Genomic DNA, 19,484 nt, shown 5'->3' with positions numbered 1-19,484 from the left:
TGAACTCCCGAGCAGTGAGTGGTTCGGCAACTAAATTTTGGTTCAATATTCCGTTGGTTAGGCGAAAAACGTTACGAAGAAAGAACTATCAGTAGTGACCTATTAGCGTTAACATCTGGTTTAGCGTTTCGTAAATAGTTGGCACAACTTCACAACATCAGTGATATACAACAGTCGTGTTAGTCAGCTGATTCTTGGAATAGCAGGTTGAGATAATGCATATTAGACTGGTAAAATCCGAAAGGATATATTATTGTTTTTTGGAAAATTATCGTGTGACGAGCCCGCATTTTCTTGACGCCCGCGGCCTTGAAATCGAAGTATCAGTTCCGGTAGAACAATGGTCATCTTTCCCTTCAAATCGATATGTATGACGGAAACGCTGGGTATATCCCATAATTCTGTGGTGCGAATTTCCATTTGACAATTTTATTAGCAATTTAGGTTTATTATAGTTTAGTTAGGTTTGTCTATAGACTTCGAAACCATGTTAAAGGATAGCAGTAGTCAGTCGATCCACAAATAAAAAGTTGCTGGAAATATTTACGCTTTATTTTCCCCTGCCTAATCGTTGGTAGCCTTAGGGGCTATTTCAACTTGGCGCAGACCGGTAGGTGATCTTACGGGCTCAACCTGAGAGAATTTGCTAACACTAGCCCTAGCAAGAGCAGTGCTTCGCTGAATCTACTACCGGATCGGAATCGCGACACACGGAGAAGATCCGACAAGAAAATTAGTATGTCTATAATATGGGCTAGTTTGCCCGTCGAATTCTTCGTCGTAGCCAACGAGTTCAACCGACCGATTGACCGGTATTTTCGCATCAGGACAGCCATGAGCGCCTTGGACGACAACAGTTGCTGATACGGCGCACCAAAAAACTCCATGCATCTTATGCAAGCGACCGCTTACAAAGAAATAATGAGACAAATTTTATATTATGCAACTAAAACTCTTTTTTTATATGTGCCGGTACAATAAGCCATTCGAGAACTCACAGAGACAATAAAAATCAAGCCATTAAAGCACAAACAATGGATTACGAAATTTATATCAACTAGTATCAAGAAAAACGACTAAAAACTTATTACAAAACACGTGGGGACAATGACACATTGAAAGCATGTAAGAAACGGCTTTGAATTAACAGTCGCCCGTGTCGGTAACAATCTTAGTAATTAGATTGCTCGAAGGATATAGAGAGTCATTTACTGGTGGTAGGACGTCTTGTGAGCCCGCGCGGGTAGGTACCACCGCCCTGCCTATTTCTGCCGTGAAGCAGTAATGCGTTTCGATTTTAAGGGCTGGGCAGCCGTTGTAACTATACTTGAGACCTTAGAACTGATATCTCAAGGTAGGTGGCGCATTTACGTCGTAGATGCCTATGGCCTCCAGTAACCACTTAACACCAGACGGGCTGTGAGCTCGTCCACCCATCTAAGCAACAAAAAAAAAACATACATAGACGTGCATACAGCCTATCCGATTGTAGGTATTTAGCGTTGTTCATGGACATCAGCAATGCCAGGTATACAGGCAAGTCGCTGTCTACCGCAATATAGTCTAGTATCTCTCTCCACAAAAGGCGTGAGAATTGAAAAAAAAAAATCGTAAAAAAAAAAGTATTACGAAATATTTATACGATTTGACTCACAACACAGTAACAGTTGTTCCGGTGCGTTATTTCTTTTAAAAGAGATAATTTAAAGTGATATTACTCTGGGAAACGTGTTTTATCTTTTTTAACGTGTGAAGATAACATTGTTAGGTGATATGAATAAGACGTTAACAGTGTGCTCAGTGCGAGTCCGTTAACGTTCTCGATAGCGTAAAAGTTAACTCAAAAGCTAACAAAAGTTTGTATGGAGTTGAAACGTTGCCTACGTTTTCCGCTAGGGGCGCTGTTCCATACAAATTCGAGTTAACTTTTACGCTATCGAGAACGTTAAAAAACTCGCTCTAAGCACACTGCATCGAAGGAGGATAATTTGAGTGCTCGTGGGCTAGCCATGTTCAATCAGACATCTGACTGTCAGGTCACAGGGTCGAGGGAGAAGCAGTATCTATATTTTCTGAGAGACACTACAGTGCATGAGAAAAACAAGTCTTTGATTTCTCAGAAATATTCCGAAACGCTGTTAAATGTGCAATTGCAAAACTAATTTCCAATCCCGAATCCCGCCAAGGGAAGGTATTTGTATGATAAATATAAATGTCTTTTCTAGGGTTATGGATGTATATTAAATATAGGTATGTGTATAATAAAAATCTTACATTTATTTCCGTTATCTGGTACCTGTAACACAAGTTCTTCACGAACTTATCACGGCACCAGTTAACGTGGTGTTATTGTTAGTAAATATTTATTTATTAGTTAAAAAAAAATAATTGAAAATAAGCATTTTATATCTGGACTTCCGAGATACCAGATTCGTAGGTAAAGCGATAATTTATATAGCCTATCATTATTCCCATCTTAAAACGATTGTTCCTAACAATGATCTGTTTAGTTACATCTACATTCTTTATTACGTGCAATGAACAGCAAAAAATCGAGGTTTGAGTACAATGCGCGTTAATTATGACAAGTTAATGTGAAATTATGAGATCGAGTGTCGTAAGCCGCGACCTCTTACGCATATGAAGTCAGTCACTCATGTATATTACAAAGCTAGGTGGTGCGGTTTAATAATCTAAGTACAATATAATACAATATTATGCCGTTGTATTGAACTAAAGGGTTTAGTATTTTATGGAAGAAAGTTTTATAGTTTTTTTTTTATTGCTTAGGTTACCGGACCGCATAGACATCTACAAAGTAAACGCCGCCACCTACCTTGAGACATGAGTTCTAAGGTCTTAGTTTTTACAGTACAACGGCTGCCCCGCCCTTCAAACCGAAACGCATTACTGCTTCACGGCAGAAATAGGCAGGGTGGTGGTACCTATCCGTGCGGACTCACAGTACGTTCTACCACCAGTAAGTTTTGTTCTGTTTATCGAACTATAGGCGATATAGTTCGGGTTGTCGGTAGGAGTTTACCGATTGTGATTCCCACGAGTAGGTACCACCACCCTGCCTGTTTTAGCGCGAAGGGTATTTGTTCTAGTTCGAAGAGTGGGATAGCCGGTACACATATGCATCCGCGATATAGACCTAATGTCTCAAGGTAGGTGGTGGCATTCAGATTGTGACATCTATCGCAGTAAGTAACCACGCAACTTACATTGGGCCGTGAGGTCAATGCAATAAAAAATCGTAAAAACTTAATTAATGCAATCTCTATTGAAAGCCTTATTTTAAGGTAAAAGATAACCAGTATTCTAATCGATTGAGTGGGTATTGGTGGAGGATCATGGGAGAGTCGCCCGGCAAGAAGTCGATGATGACAGTGTAGGTAAGTGACAAATATACAAAAAGACCCATGGCCAAGAGAAAACTGGAACACTAACTGTAATTTTTTTTTTTAGGAATTCGCCGGACTTCTGCCTGATGTAGGTAACACTACACTACACTGGGGATGGAGGGCGGGGCATGTCGGAGTCGAACCGACTAAAACCTCCTGTCGCTCAACAACCAGCATCCAAACCTTGCATGAGACAGAGCTCATGAAAAGGCAAAGGGGGGAAAGTGAAGCGTTTAGTGCGGAACACATCTCTGCCATCACCCTCCCCCTCGGGACGCCGGACCACCAGCCCATTCGGTCGGACAATAACTGCCATAGGGTTCGTCAAGGTGTGCCTTAATGGCTTAGATATAATAATAAAGGGCATGTACTGCATTTAACCTTGATTTGAACTCGTTACGTAATGAAACATTTACGTTAAGCAACTCCATTTTTAACCGTGAATTAAATTTATCACGTGACGAAGCACTTTCGGTGGAAGTCGGGGGGCACTAGGCAATTTCCTACGGATGAGGTCAAGTTCGTTAAAAGGCGGGGACACGGTTCGCGGTGTGCAAAGTACGACAGAGATTTCTTTATGTTTTCAAAGTCGTTTATTGAGAACTAGCTGACCCGGCAGACTTCGTAGTGCCTCAATCGATAAATAAAAGACCTAAACATTGGTATAAAACAAACTTAAAACAAACAAAAGGCATCAAACAAACAAAATTGTTATTTTTATTTAATTCTGAGCCTTTTCATATTTATCTACCTTTTAAACCTTCTCTAGACTTCCACAAATAATTCAAGACCAAAATTAGCCAAATCGGTCCTGCCGTTCTCGAGCTTTAGCGAGACTAACGAACAGCAATTCATTTTTATATATATATAGATAGATGTTGCATTCTGTCATGTTACTGCTACGCAACCCACCCTTATCTTAAAACATCCAGTTTTCATTAAACTACAACTTCATTACTTGCTTTACGTTTATCCTACATTCTTATTGGGCAGCTGTAAAGTCACAAGAGTTAGTATAATTTTAAGAGCAGTTTTTTATATTCTCGCTCAAATAGCCCAAGCATTTCTTAGTATTACGGCAAATAAGATGTCATTCCACCAGTCTTAAAATTTATCATTTCGTACGGTATATGAGAGCGTTTCAATTATTTTCAATAAGTAGAATGTAGAGGGTACTTGATTTAGATTCTCTATTGTTTGTTCACTGTTTAGTCTCTGCAGTGAATGAGTAGTTAGAGTTTAACATATTTAATACGCTTTTATTAGCTTCAGACGTATGTATGTAACGGAATCTTTGAACATGATTTTGACCCCCTTTAAAACGTCGGATTAACTCTATATTTGGCATACTTATTAAGGACCGATGATAATTCAATATTTTAAACGGTTTGATCCGTTATCCTTACTAGGATAATCAGGATTAGCGATTTTTTGTTTTCCTGAGACCTGGAGTGTCTGCGTCCAGATCAAGAAGGGAAAAAACTACCAGGCGCGCCGATCACCTGTTTCTCGGCTAAGTTACCGACTGTTCAGATGAAATTTTTGAAAATTTGAAAAAAAAAATTTGGAACTGAATTAAAAAATTAAAAATCAATAATAGTTTAAAAAAACTAAAAAAATAGGCTTTTATAGAAAATCCAACTAAAAATAGAAAATAAATTTTAATAAATTTGAATTACAAATAGTGTAAGAAACGCACGCTTTCTTTACAATAAAATCTTTTTTTTTTTTTATTATTTTTTCTGTTTCTATGTCTAATTTGTCCCGTTTTGTTTCGCAGTTGTCTTTTTTTTTGTTCCATTTGACTTAGCTTTATCTTTTTGCATTTTATTGTTGGTAAAATCAAAACTAAGCGATCTGTATAACAAAAGAATCAAAGATTGTTTTAAAATTGTTTGCCGCTGTAATAATTCGACTTTCACTGACAATAATCGATTTATCGGAACGAAATTGTTCATGAGAGCGTTCGCCAGATCCAAATCGCATAATTGTTATACTCTTCAAGACTTTTTTTTAAAACTTTCAATTTTGTTTTTTCTGTATGCTTCAAAATTGCTTATTATTGCGGGGACTTCATTTTCTATATTTTTTAAAATTGTTTAATTGTTAATTTTTGGTCTTATTAACATGAATGAATGAAAATTGTGTTAATCGTTTGAGTGATGACAGTCTCGGTTAAAGATCGTCTGCCAATGTAAGCAAAACTAAAGCTATTTTCACTCGAAGCACTGACGCCTACCCACATTTCATCTTCAATGAAATAAGCTTATCTTGCTTATTATCAACCTACACAGCCACTTGTTATGCATCAATGTAACCTTCACTTTCCATACTTGGTTCGCAATAATAATATACGTGGTCGAAATATTAATATTTACATTTATCCATCCAATCCATCATATTCATAAGAGTTTAGAGTATACAAATTAATAATATATTATAGAAGGTAAGCTGGGTGTATCTCTGGTCGGGCAAATAAGCTGTGATTGGTTCACGGACAGGTAATTTTTCTATAATAAAAATAGCCCCCTTGTATTGACGATCGATGCCTCGGAACGTGATACAGAAGCAACGTCATGTGTTAAAATTCATTCAGTAATAATATAAATATTTTTTACTTATGCTGAGCTCGGACGGGCCCTATATGCCCCCATGCCCATTGCCATTCCGGGCCATGAAACAACGTTACACATCGCCCTGAAGGGATCTTGTCTCAAAGTGGGTCGGTGTTTATGCCGTAAGCTTCGTAGTCTGCTTTACACCAGCGACCGTGAATTGGTATGCCCATCTACGCGAATATAATACAAGAAAAAAACCTTAAATTATCTGCCATATCGAGTAGACATTATTGAGTAATTCACAACATACTTAAAGTTGTACACGCGACCCAGAATGAAACAATCCAAAAAGGGATAAAACATTTAAATTCTCGATTATGTTCTTCGCTCACAGAATGATTCATTGCTGTGATGCAATAAGGTCATATTTTTGAACTTAAGGCCTTGATGGTAGATTAATAGTTTAGGTGTAAAAATAATAAAAATATTGTTCAGTTTTCAATTTTTATTTGCATTACTGTAAATAGGTTTCTATTTGTATCGCAAATATGTGTTAAATAGTATGAATATTTATTTGGTTGAAGCTTTTCTTGATTAGGTTTTACCCAATCGTTAAAGTTTAGTCCTGTCATCCTTTTGGCTTTTTAATTATCGGATTAAAGAGAGGTAAATGTTGAATAATAATCTGATCACTGAGCAAATTCTAAAATAGTAAATGTAATCCGAACATTAACTACAAATTCCTTCCTTAAATTCAATTTGCAAATGAAATCGAGTCTAACCTAATTAAAATTATTGATAAAATTAGAGCTTTTAGAGCACTCGTATTCAATACGTTATAAAAAGTGGATCACGAAACTAGATACCGTTATGGAGTTAATCCTTTTACCCTGGACGACCTAATTACATTTCTGTTTTGTAGTTTTTCAGTAGGGCGAAGTAGAAGGAAAGAGACCCCGCGGCCGATTACCTAGCCGTTGGTGTGATCAAATAACCGCTCTAACTGGGTTGCCAGTTGCAACCGCCATTCGAGAAGCTGAGGACCGGACGAGATGGAAACAGCTCACGAGACATGCCACGTTCAATTTTCAGGTACACGACCTTCAGCAATGAAGAAAGCGACGAAGAAGAAGAAGTTTTTCAGTTTCACGCTGTATTGAATTAAAAAAATCCGTCGATTACTCTTTTTTTGAAGAAGACAGAGAGTGCCGTTGTAACTTGTTTTCTTGCTCGCCGAAAACACATTACTATTCACGATTCGTTTGAATCGTCATCGGACACAATGGGCCTTTGTCTAACACGATGAATTCATAAACGAATTCACAAGCACTTGTCATTACGAATTCTGCGTAAAAATTACAATCTTAAATAAGACGAATTGGACAAGTGAAATCGCCTTGTTAGCGTCAATACAATCTAGACTCACGTCCTAAAGTAATTGGCGGCACTCGCGTTGTTTATGGCCTCCGGTACATACACACTTAACAGAAGATGGGTCCTAAGAAAGTTAATAATAGAAGCCATTGTTAGCGACACGTCTCCGACCTTGAACGTCCGTGGATATATAGATGGGTAGACGAGCTCACAGACCACCTGCTGTTAAGTGGTTAGCGGAGCCCATAGACATCTATAACGTAAATGCCGCCGCCCACCTTGAGATTGAGTTCTAAGGTCTCAGTTTAGTTACAACGGCTGCCCCACCCTTCAAACCGAAACGCATTACTACTTCACGGCTGAGATAGGTAGGGTAGTGGTACCTACTCGTGCGGACTCACAAGAAGTCCTACCAACAGTACAGTATATGTAGTTAAATTCTCGAACCTGCGATCAGCTACGATGGCCGCTCGCGGTACCGGTATTTCAACGCGTAAATTCTGGTCAGGCTTACCAGTTTCAATGGCAACGGCTAAACAGCTTCGGCGTGGGTGTCTGTTTAATATCTGCAGATAGCCTTATGCCCAACGATGCATTAAGTAATGCGAGAGATACGCAATCAATATGTCAACAGTGGCTCGAAAGATATTTTTATAGATCCAAATGTTTTATTGACGGGAAACTTGATCGGTTTTTTGGGGTATTTATTTCAATGCGGTCTATCCAGTGGGTTTAGTTATAATTATAGATATTTTGAAACTTTGCACACTCATTGGACATTGTCTTTGTACATTTGTTTATCTTTTTGCGTCGCGTAACTAAATACCACGTAAGTGAAGTTTTTAGTTTTAGCGAAGAAGAAAAAAAACTGAATACTTATGTGCATTTTGTCAGATTTATGTGATGCTCCCAAAAATAGGCAAACTATATATTAAAATATATCAACTATAATAACGCATCACATTCGTCAAATACAATCCTTAGAAGGTACTCAGTATTTGGTACTTTTGTTCAGAAAAATAATATTTTACTGGCGCGAAATTTTGTTACCTGACCGACGATTTTCTTGAAAGTTCCGGACATCAAGCCGTCAACGTCCTGTAAGTGGCGCTCTAGGCGTTTCAACAAACTGGCGTGTTTCAGCTATTAGTCATAGCGCCGCTAGTTTCAAACTAGTATTTACAATAAATAAAACTTTGGTCTTTAAACTTTAAAAGCTAACCATTTTGTAAAAAGGTTTATAGCTAATAAATTGAGAGCAAATACATAAAATTCGAAAGCTCTAATAAAAAGTTTATCCAACGATGAAGTTGCGCACTTTTGTTTCGTAACGAAAGTACCTACTCTAGGTATTATATATTTTTATTTGAATTAATTTCGAATTGGATACATATAAGCTTTTCCGGAGTAAAAACCGCGAAACATTTCGTAAGAAGATAAAAAGATAAAGCCATGAGAGGGTCTTAGATGGGACAGAAGAGAACGGTTTTTTTATATTATTTTATTTTTAGATGGGTGGAGTATGAGATATATTAGCTCCATATTAAAATTTTAATGCTCTAACTGTATTATTAACAGATTTTTTTTATTGCTTAGATTGGTGGACGAGTTCACAGCCCACTTGGTGTTAAGCGGTCACTGGAGCCCACAGACATCTACAACGTAAATGCACCACCCACCTTGAGATATAAGTTCTAAGGTCTCAAGTATAGTTAGTAGTTGCCCTCAGCTAGACGTATCTGGACAAATGATTATATCAGAGCTTTGAGGAATGATTTCGCAGGGTCCAACAGAGAATGAATAAGATATACCTACATCAAAGATATATAATACTCAGCATCTGATGATTTACCATTAAGAAGCAGTAGAAATATGAAATAAAGGAAAACATATCGAAGGCTATTTGGTTTAAACGACTTTCGGAAAGGCTATTTGTTTTAAGCGATATTTCGCTTAATACGCGACGGTTATATTTGTAATTAAAAGTGCCTTTTATTTGGTATTAGTATCAACAGTTCGATGTTTATAATTGAACTTCAATTAAGTTTACTCCATTCAAACAGCTGAAGAAGTTTTTTTGTTAAGATATTTTTGCCAAATTTTAAACTATAAATGGCTCTCCTGTAAAGGTGCACAAATGTCGTTTAAACAAAATAGTCTTACACCCCTCGATATTTTTTTTGCCTTTGTAGGCAGACGAGAGAGCATACGACCCACCTGATGGTGAGTGGTTACCGTCTCCCATGGACTTCAGCAGTGCCAGTGGCAGAGCCAAGTTATTTATTTAAGCCAAGTATTTAGTATAATATTAGTATCAATAATTCAATGTTTTTAATTGAGCTTCAATTAAGTTTACCCCATACAAATAGCTGAAAAAATTATTTTGTTATGATAATTTTTTTAAATTTGATCTTTAAATGGTTCTCAAAAATGTCGCTTAAACCAAAGAGCCTTTCACGTCTCCATATATATATATTACTTACTAACTGACCCGGCAGACTTCGTAGTGCCTCAATCGATAAATAAAAGACCGACGGGGGACACATCAAAGAAAAAACAAAATTGTTATTTTTATTTAATTCAGAGCATTTTCATATTTATGTACCTTTTAAACCTTCTCTGGACTTCCACAAATAGTTCAAGACCAAAATTAGCCAAATCGGTTCAGCCGTTCTCGAGTTTTAGCGAGACTAACGAACAGCAATTCATTTTTATATATAAAGATTTCTCAAAACTTCAAAAAGATTCATTCAATAAAATTATTCTTTGATTACGTTGGAAATATAGCAATTTTATTGTATTGCGAACAGACGTACATCAGACGACACCCACACAAATGTGATTCATACGTAGGTACCTACATGTTACGCTTCGTTCGTCAACTATCAATTACATTCACAGTTCTCTTTGATACAAAGTATGTATATTCATAGCGGTGAGTTTTCATATTTTAAAAAGAAAGTTATTATTGTTGTTGTATGGCATCTATATATTATATATAAAAAAGAAATGCTGTTCGTTAGTCTCACTAAAACTCGAGAACGGCTGGACCGATTTGGATAATTTCGGTCTTGAATTATTTGTGGAAGTCCAGAGAAGAATTAAAAGGTAGATAAATATGAAAATGCTCGGAATTAAATAAAAATAACAATTTTGTTTTTCCTTTGATGTGTCCTGCGTCGGACGGATTCCTTTTGTTTGTTTAAGTTTATTTTATACAAAAGCTTAGGTTTTTTATTTATCGATTGAGACACTACGAAGTCTGCCGGGTCAGCTATAATCTAATATAAATGCAGATGAACAATTAAGTATATATCGGGTGGTTACCAGAGCACGAATACCAAACTTTTTTGATAACATTTAAAAATTCGCGCGCGAATTCCGACCTGTCGCTTAACTAACAATTTTAACAAAATTATTTTTTTACTTTGAAGGATTCATAGACTATTCTGTATGTCTAGAAAAGGATAAAGTACTATTTCCGTCTATTTCAAATAAAATACCTTAAAGTATTAATATCAAAGAACAAAGAAATTTCTATTTTCCAATTACATTTTTGAAGTTTACCATTAAATAAGAATTTTGCTTAAGCCACGTCAATTCGGTGCTATGTATTAGGGAGAACTGAAACAAACAGTAGCTGACCTCAGTGTTCTTAGAGCGCGTTTTTTAACGTTCTCGATATCGAAAAAGTTAACTCAAACTCGCACTGCCTACTATTGAATCAAATGATAACAATTAGATTCAAAAAATTGGTCACCAACCGCTGAGGTCAAATATGGGATCCTTTGGAAATTTTTAAGTGAATTAAATAGCGCGATTCTCTGAAGGTAAGCATGATCTATTTTAACTTGCAAGCCAGAGATAACAATATCTTCCGAGATATTAAAATCAAGGTTTTGTTTATCTAACTACAGAGACATAAGTGACAATTGCATGAAAAATAACTCTTTATTCTAGTATCGCTGTGACAGAAAAAAAATGAAACTTAACTTCGGACAATGTAAATAAAATATGCTATATTTTTATATCAAACCCGAAGAGAGATAGAAACAGGCGGAGAAAATATTTACTCACTAAAAACACAACCTAGCGTTTAAAAAAAAAATTTCTTCCAACTAGCTCTCTAATGGTGGCTAATAAAGCATTGGAAGATCCAATTTTAGTATTACTTTGAGAATGTCGACAGCAAATCGATCGAAAAATCTTTTCATCAAAATTGGAAATTTGACCTAAATTAATCTTATTGTATTATAAATCCAATTACTTTCGCTTCGTATAATATCGTTCCTATGATCGGTTTTTTTTTTCTGTACTACAGACTACAGAAAAACAACGTATTGTTAATTTTACAGAGGAATCTAATCAATTTGAAGTCGTCGTGGCCTAAAAGATAAGACGTCCGGTGCATTCGTGTTGAGCGATGCACCGGTGTTCGAATACCAGGCGAGTACTTATTTTTCTAATGAAATACGTACTCAACTAATGTTCACGATTGACTTCCACAATGAAGGAATAACATCGTGTAATAAAAATCAAACCCGCAAAATTATAATCTGCGTAAAAGAAAAAAAAGGGAAATTCTCTACTGCTACGCAAGAAATCGGATAAACTGAGAAAGCCTACTTCTTACTGGTGGTAGGACCTCTTGTGAGTCCGCGCGGGTAGGTACCACCGCCCTGCCTATTTCTGCCGTGAAGCAGTAATGCGTTTCGGTTTGAAGGGTGGAGCAGCCGTTGTAACTATACTTGAGACCTTAGAACTTATATCTCAAGATGGGTGGTGCATTTACTTTTGTAGATGTCTATGGGCTCCAGTAACCACTTAGCACCAGGTGGGTTGTGAGCTCGTCCACCCATCTAAGCAATAAAAAAAAAATTAAAAAAAAAAAAAAAATCGATCTAAACTATTTCTTTTACATAACAAGGTAGATTGTAGAAGTGGCATCTGTTTGTGATTATTGCGCATAGCTCAATATAAAGCCGTCTATTCCAGTCTTGTATCTCCGACTCGTATATTACATAACAACAAAGGGAATAAATCTCTTACACGGAGCGGCTGACATTGCCAATAAACTGAATTATCGTTTCGATAAAATCGTACGAAATATTTTTGTGCTAAGAAAACCCGCAATGGTTGGTGCCAGTAATGTGCTTTAAAAACAAAATCGAGACTTAGGATTATGTCTATGAGCGAGCGGGTTTGAAGCTTTGTTGTTTATTAGCTCCAATTCGACTGGATAGATTAGAGCGGATAAGGAGTTCTCCAAATTGGGTAATCATATCCAGGCCGTAAATCTTAAGAACTTTAAACGCAACCGTAGCAAGCTTCATTAACATCATCATTATCCTGCCCTTCTCCCAGTCACATGGGGTCGGCGCAACATGTTTTCTCCTTATCATATACCATTTCTTCGCTCACTCCCCTCTTACCCATATCGTCTTTCACGCAAGCCTCATTAACAATGTCAATAAAATTATTATGTGAAATTCACGATCTTGACCTACAACAAAAATAATCTCCAGTTACATAACAATATCACGGCTGTATTTTAGGGTAACGACCGTGTATACGAAAAGTATACTATAATTAGTTAGGCGCAAGTGTTTATGTCCGATGATTCATTCATTCGAGTGAAGTAGTGAGAGTGAATTCAGTATGGTAAAGTGGATGTGGCTTAGAATTACTAGCCCGGTTGAGTTGCTCGCTGCAAAAGTGACCTAACCTACAATTTTTCATATTTGTGCATATATATCACTACATAGTATAAAACAAAGTCGCTTCCTCTGTCCCTATATCTGTCTGTCCCTATGTATGCTTAAATCTTTAAAACTACGCAACGGATTTTGATGCGGTTTTTTTTAATAGATAGAGTGATTGAAGAGGAAGGTTTATATGTACAATAACATCCATTAAATAGTGGAGAAATCAATAATAAATTACAGTTTCCGAAGCCAAGCGAGAGCGGGACGCTAGTTGGAACATAATTGAGACTACGACGAAAATAGTCAAACTGTCTTTACTGGTGGTAGGACCTCTTGTGAGTCCGCGCGGGTAGGTACCACCACCCTGCCTATTTCTGCCGTAAAGCACTAATGCGTTTCGGTTTGAAGGGTGGGGCAGCCGTCGTTACTATACTTGAGACCTTAGAACTTGTATCTCAAGGTGGGTGGCGCATTTACGTTGTGGATGTCTATGGGCTTCAGTAACCACTTAACACCAGGTGGGCTGTGAGCTCGTCCACCCATCTAAGCAATAAAAAATAAAAAATAAAACTGTTCCATTGAGTTTAGTTACTACATACTGGTTTGTTGGTGATAAACGTTCATAAGCCGCATGTACATCATCGCGACAGCCAGAACCGCCACCACCCACGGAATCCTGATCATTAACGTCTCTCAACATCGTTACGAACTTAGAATTAAGGACTTGCTTTTGAAGTGCTATTTTCAACTTTATTATTTAGGGGCATAAGGGGAACAGTAATTGTGATTTAAATGTGTCTTAAACTAGTATCCGGTAGTTTTTTTTTTTTCGTTCACGCTATCAAGCGGTTTGATGTAGGAGTGGGTGATATAAATCGTATATATATTCAATATCTATATATCGCAGCAATATCGTTGAATCCGATATCGCCCCGCACGAAATCTATATATCGATATCAGCCGATACACGATATTGCTCGATGTGATGCGCATCGCCATATCGGACCGATTCGTGAATCGAAATCTATATTTCGATATCAGCCGATACACGATATTGCTCGATGTGATGCGCATCGGCATATCGTACCGATTCGTTAATATCAGCAATATTCGTTTGGTTCGTATCGAATCGGCCAGAGTGAGTGAGCGCACAATAGGGATATCATGTGATGAATGAAACAGAAACAGGCATTATCCGTACAATTGTAAACCTTATATTTAAGTCCATATGTCTGTAGATTATTCTTAGCGTATCAGCAGGATACAATTAAGAAAAGAAGTTTCAACTTTCGACCCTAACTTGAATGCAGTATAGCCTATTTGCATCGTTGAATTTAATTTCACGCGCTTTGACCTTGAACTAGAATTTTTGGACAAGTGTTTATAAATACTTAAAAGTTTTTTGTGTTTGATTTTTAAAGTACACATTTTTCTATTTTTAGTTGAATCCAAATAATTAAACCGTATAACGTTGACTTAAATCTATATCTACTACGATATTATATCAGCGTATCGTTTCAAATCTCAAATATCATGAATCGAGAAAATCTACCAGCATCCATCAATATATAGATTCAGAAAATATATAGATTCAATATCCGATATTGATCCTCGATATATAGATACGATTCGATACGTGGCAAAACCGATATTACCCACTCCTAGTTTGATGTGTCCGTCATACCAACCGCCCGAACTTGTAAGAACACTACACATCTTACAGGTTTAAAAAAGAAGCTAAGTAAAACATTTGTTTAAATGGAATCAGCTACTCAAGCAGTTGGATTTTCGACTTAAACTACGACTTATTATGTGAACTCCATATAATTCGCAAAGCGATGTAGTGTAAGATGACTTTTACGAAAATGTCACTTTAAATAATACTCAAGTATCATGATTTATTTTCACGGAGAGCTAAGAGATTCAAGGACCGAAATCTAGAACTTTCTCCGGTTTTATAATAAACACATACATGTACAGTATTCAGATTCACTAAAGTTTAAATTTTAAAGTTAACATCATAAAGTTTTTTTTTTAAAGTCACCGGTCTGCTAGTGCTAGCCAAACGAGAAAAGAATTTAGAAAGAAATGTATTTTCCGAGATAAAAGTTTGAGAAACACTGGCATAGGTATGCACCCTAAGCGAGCATCCGGGTTGTTAAAGACGAGTCTACATTCAATAGAGTGCTTTTTCTTGTTAAGGAAATGCTACATTTCGCAATGTGAATGTGTGAATTTTCTTTAAGCAGATTGGAAAAACTCACTGTAGGTACATAATTTCACTTTGGCAATTTTAAGGGAAACGTAGTTAGTACTATTCGGAATTAATTTTAATTATTAAATTCACCCTTTTTTATTTTTGTCTACTTGTATTAGGAAGAAAAATTGAATTTTCGTGGGCTTTATTTAAACATACGCGCTCAAATTTGTTTTTGGTCGAGTAGCTTGAGAGTAAAATTTTTTAATTTTAAATTCGTTCCGTTTTTATAATTATATTAAAATTATTTAACGACTATACTATACTATCACCGACGCAACAAGCATGAAACAAAAATTCAACGAGGCCTGAAAAATCGTTCAAAGGTACGAACCGACCACAGATTACTTCCATAGCGCACTATCCAAGCATATGGCGCGAAAAATTCTACTAAAACACTAACGCATCTTTTAATTCACTTCACAAAAACACGAGACTGGTTTGAAACAAACAAAAAAAAAACGAAATTTTCGAATTCGGAACGATAAAATGGCCGCGACCGTTCGCTTGCCGCGCGCCGCATGCACTAATACTGAAAGTCGGCGGGCGCGGGCGTGCAATTCAAACATAACATCGAAATAAACATAGTTTTTTGTACGTTTACTTTCAAAGATACATATAAAGTGAGTTCATTTACCATCGCATCTGTTTAACGTTAAAACTTAAGGCAGCTGTAGAAGTGAGGATGACAGTTTGACGGCTCGTGGGTTCTGAATCCTACTAATATTATAAACGCGAAAGTTTATAAGAATGTATGGATGTATATTTGTCACTCTTTCACACAAAAAGTACTGGATGGATTTTGATGAAACTTTACAATAATATAACTGACACATCTGAGAATAACATATAGGGTATACTTTAAAAATATAGTGTGAATTACCCAGAAAATAACGAAAAGTGTTAAATAAGTAGGAAAACAAACCGCCATCTTAATTTCATAATCAATAATAAATTAAATGTTCCCGAAGCAGAGCGGGAGCGGGTCGCTAGTAGAAACCCACAGACACAGCCCACTGAATTTCTCGCCGAATCTTCTTAGTGGGTCGCTATTCCCATCCGGTGGTAGCATCGGCGAAGCACTGCTCTTGCTAGGGCCAGTGTTAGCAACAACTCCGGTTTGAGCCCCGAGAGCTCACCAACACGCTAGTGTAACGTTGATAATATAGCCTCACAAGGCTACCACTATAGGTAGGAAATAAAAAAAGGTAGAAAATGGAATGATCCTAGCCGAGCGTTTGAAATTTGCAACACGAAATAACGTTATCGCGACGTTTTGTTACACTGAATATTCATTAACTTCGCCCCATTATTGTCTCGTTATAGTGACATTGTAATTTTTAATAATGACATGCTACCTGAATCTTTGTGTTGTATTATACTATGGTGGATTTTAGTCAGCATAGTTAGTTTTATCATCTCTCTCTCTCTCTCTTCGATCGGTTCCTCACTGGTGAGGATCGTGACTCCGTCCGATTTCGTCAACCAACTGTCTCCATCGATCCCGCCCTGCAGCCCGGTGGAGTGCGTCGCTGATAGGTATCCCCAGTTCCTCCGCTATTTGGTCCGACCATCGTTTGGGACCTCTACCCCTAGGCCTTTTTGCCTCTATTTTACCGGTCACAAGGCGGTGAGATATCATACGCGGCTGAGAATGGCGGGCGATCGAACATGATGGCATTAAGAAGCTGAGGCCTATGCCCAGCAGTGGATACCAAACGCATAAAGATGAGATAAGATGTCAAAGTGTTAATAGTAGCTTCAGGTGGGGCGTGAATCCATGTGAAATGTAAACAAATTCAATTTCCTATAGGTAGGCAGCGGCTTGGCTCTGCCCTTGGTATTGCTGAAGTCCATCCGCGACGGTAACCAATCACCATCAGGTGGACCGTATGCTCGGCTGCCTACAAGGACAATAAAAAAACCCTGACATCATAACTGAAGGACCCAGATCTCTTCTAAACAAATAGATAAAAAATATTAGTGTTATTAAAGTCATATCTACGAGTATTAGTTACAAATAAAATAAAAGTCGGTCGGTATCCGAAAGCTTCTACATATTATTATATATATAATATATATCTAACTAGCTGAAGCGATTGACGTGTACTATATGAATTTATACGGCCGTCTGGTGGACTGGTAAGTGACATGGTCACTACACAAGGGGGTCGCGGGTTCGAATCCCGCCAAGGGGAGATATTTGTATGTATGTGTATAATAAAAATCTTACATTTATTTCCGTTATCTAGTACCTGTAACACAAGTTCTTTACGAACTTATCACGGGACCAGTTAACGTGGCGTGATTGTAAGTGAATATTTATTTATTATTATTTTATTTATATATGAATACCTAGTGATTGTTTTGTGGATTGTAGTTTTCCGTTAAAACTGACATAATATTCAGTGACTTTCTAGTGAAGCGGTTATGAAGAGATAATGGTTCATGATGTGGATGCCATGTTTTTTTTCCTGTACCTATTCGCTGGTAGCCTTAGAGGCTATTCCAGCTACCCCCGGACGGGTAGGTGAGCTCACGGGCGCAACCTGAGAGAATTTGCTAACACTAGACCTAGCAAGAGCAGTGCTACCGGTCACCGTTCTCGTCGAACCCCTCGCTTGCGACGAAGGGCTCGACGAGTAAATTAACTCTCAGACACAGCCCACTGACTTTCTCGCCGAATCTTCTCAGTGGGTCGCGTTTCCGATCCGGTGGTAGATTCTGCGAAGCACGACTCCTGCTAGGGTTCGTGTTAGCAACGTCGTCAGTTTGAGGCCCGTGAGCTCACCTACTAGTTAAGGTTACGCTGGAATAGCCTCTCAAGGCTACCAGTTTAGGTAGGAAAAAAAAAAAGCAGTGCTTTGCAGAATCACTGTGCAATAATGCACTGAGAAAATCCGGCGAGAAACTGGGCTAGGCCATCAAAAGAGATAATGTGCCAATGTTCACCGTGGAGGGTATTTGCAAATAAAAATAAGAAAATATTTCGTCTTCATTTGAAAACCATTTTAAATATAACTGATATTCGTATACGGATTGATCAACATTAGATTCGAATTTAATGTAATCTATATATATTCAGAAAATTCTCCACCGATGCAGAATTCAACTAAATCCACTTATAGCATGAAGCTTGGAGTTCAAAATGGCGCGGCGTCCGCGACGGAATTAGAAAAATATTTCAGCAGAGAAACTTGTTTTTGGTTTTTATTGAACCACAAAAGGATTCTTTCAGGGGACGATGAAAACGAAAGCGAACCATTCCTCGAATATTCAACGTATTTTGTTAATGGTTCGCTTTTAAATTGAAATGATTACTATCTACTTTTTAAATGTTATCATTAATTTCCTATCAAATAACTAATCGAAGTCTTCATTAGACTTTGACTTTACTGCCTGTGTGAGTAGGTACGGATTATATAAAGAGGAATGATCATCATTGCTCATGGGTGTCAGTAGGTCAATAGGTTAGGTGAGTGAGGTAACCTGATGGTGAGTTGTTACCGTCGCCCGTGGACTTCAGCAATGCCAGAGCTAAGCCGCTGCCTACAGTTAAGTACACTCCGCAAGCCTCGTTTGAAGAAGGACAAGTCATAGCGCTTTCGGGAAACACCGTGGAGGGGAGCTCATTCCAAAGCCGTATGGTACGTGGCAAAAAAGATCTCTGGAAATGCACTGTGGATGAACGCAGCGGCTCCAGGTAGTATGGATGAACTCTACTCCGGTGGCTGGCAGTGTGATAGTAAAAACGAGATGATGGAATCATTTCAAAAAATTCCTCAGAGCGCTAGGGTAAAAGCCAAGCAGCCTGTCTCCTTGCAGATATACTAGTCAACAACTGATCGTAGAGTGTATAATAAAAAAAATCCAACTCACACCAATAAATTCCTTTAGTCTCCGCTAAATTATTTCACAACATAATACGAGTAAGACATATGAGATGGCGAGTGTCAGTCGATCGCGTAATGAGGTTGACGAAGCCACGCTCTGTATACTCACACTGGTATTGACTACACATCGACAAGCCGTTCAAAGCTAAGCAGAAGATTAACAATTTATAAATATAGCGACTCGAATCTTTTCAAACCATAGACAATTATTAGGTAGGTACTCAATTAAAAGAGAAGCATATTTTTTTCGGTTGGGCTCAAAATATTATTATTTGCATGATAGCCCAATT

General features: G+C 37.6%; 1 protein-coding gene across 1 annotated transcript in view; it reads right to left on the bottom strand.

Moving 5' to 3' along the window:
• Positions 1-15,825, bottom strand: part of LOC101745327 (adenomatous polyposis coli protein) — a 51,527-nt gene extending 35,702 nt beyond the window's left edge. The window contains exon 1 of the mRNA XM_021347395.3: positions 15,636-15,825. The gene's annotated coding sequence lies outside the window, so the exon portion shown is untranslated. The remainder of the gene's footprint in view (positions 1-15,635) is intronic.
• Positions 15,826-19,484: the final 3,659 nt, after the last annotated feature.

Source organism: Bombyx mori, chromosome 6 (assembly GCF_030269925.1).
Source record: "Bombyx mori chromosome 6, ASM3026992v2".
Lineage (NCBI taxonomy): Eukaryota > Metazoa > Arthropoda > Insecta > Lepidoptera > Bombycidae > Bombyx > Bombyx mori.
Note: the sequence above shows the minus strand (reverse complement) of the source record. Positions and strands in the feature narration are given on the sequence as shown.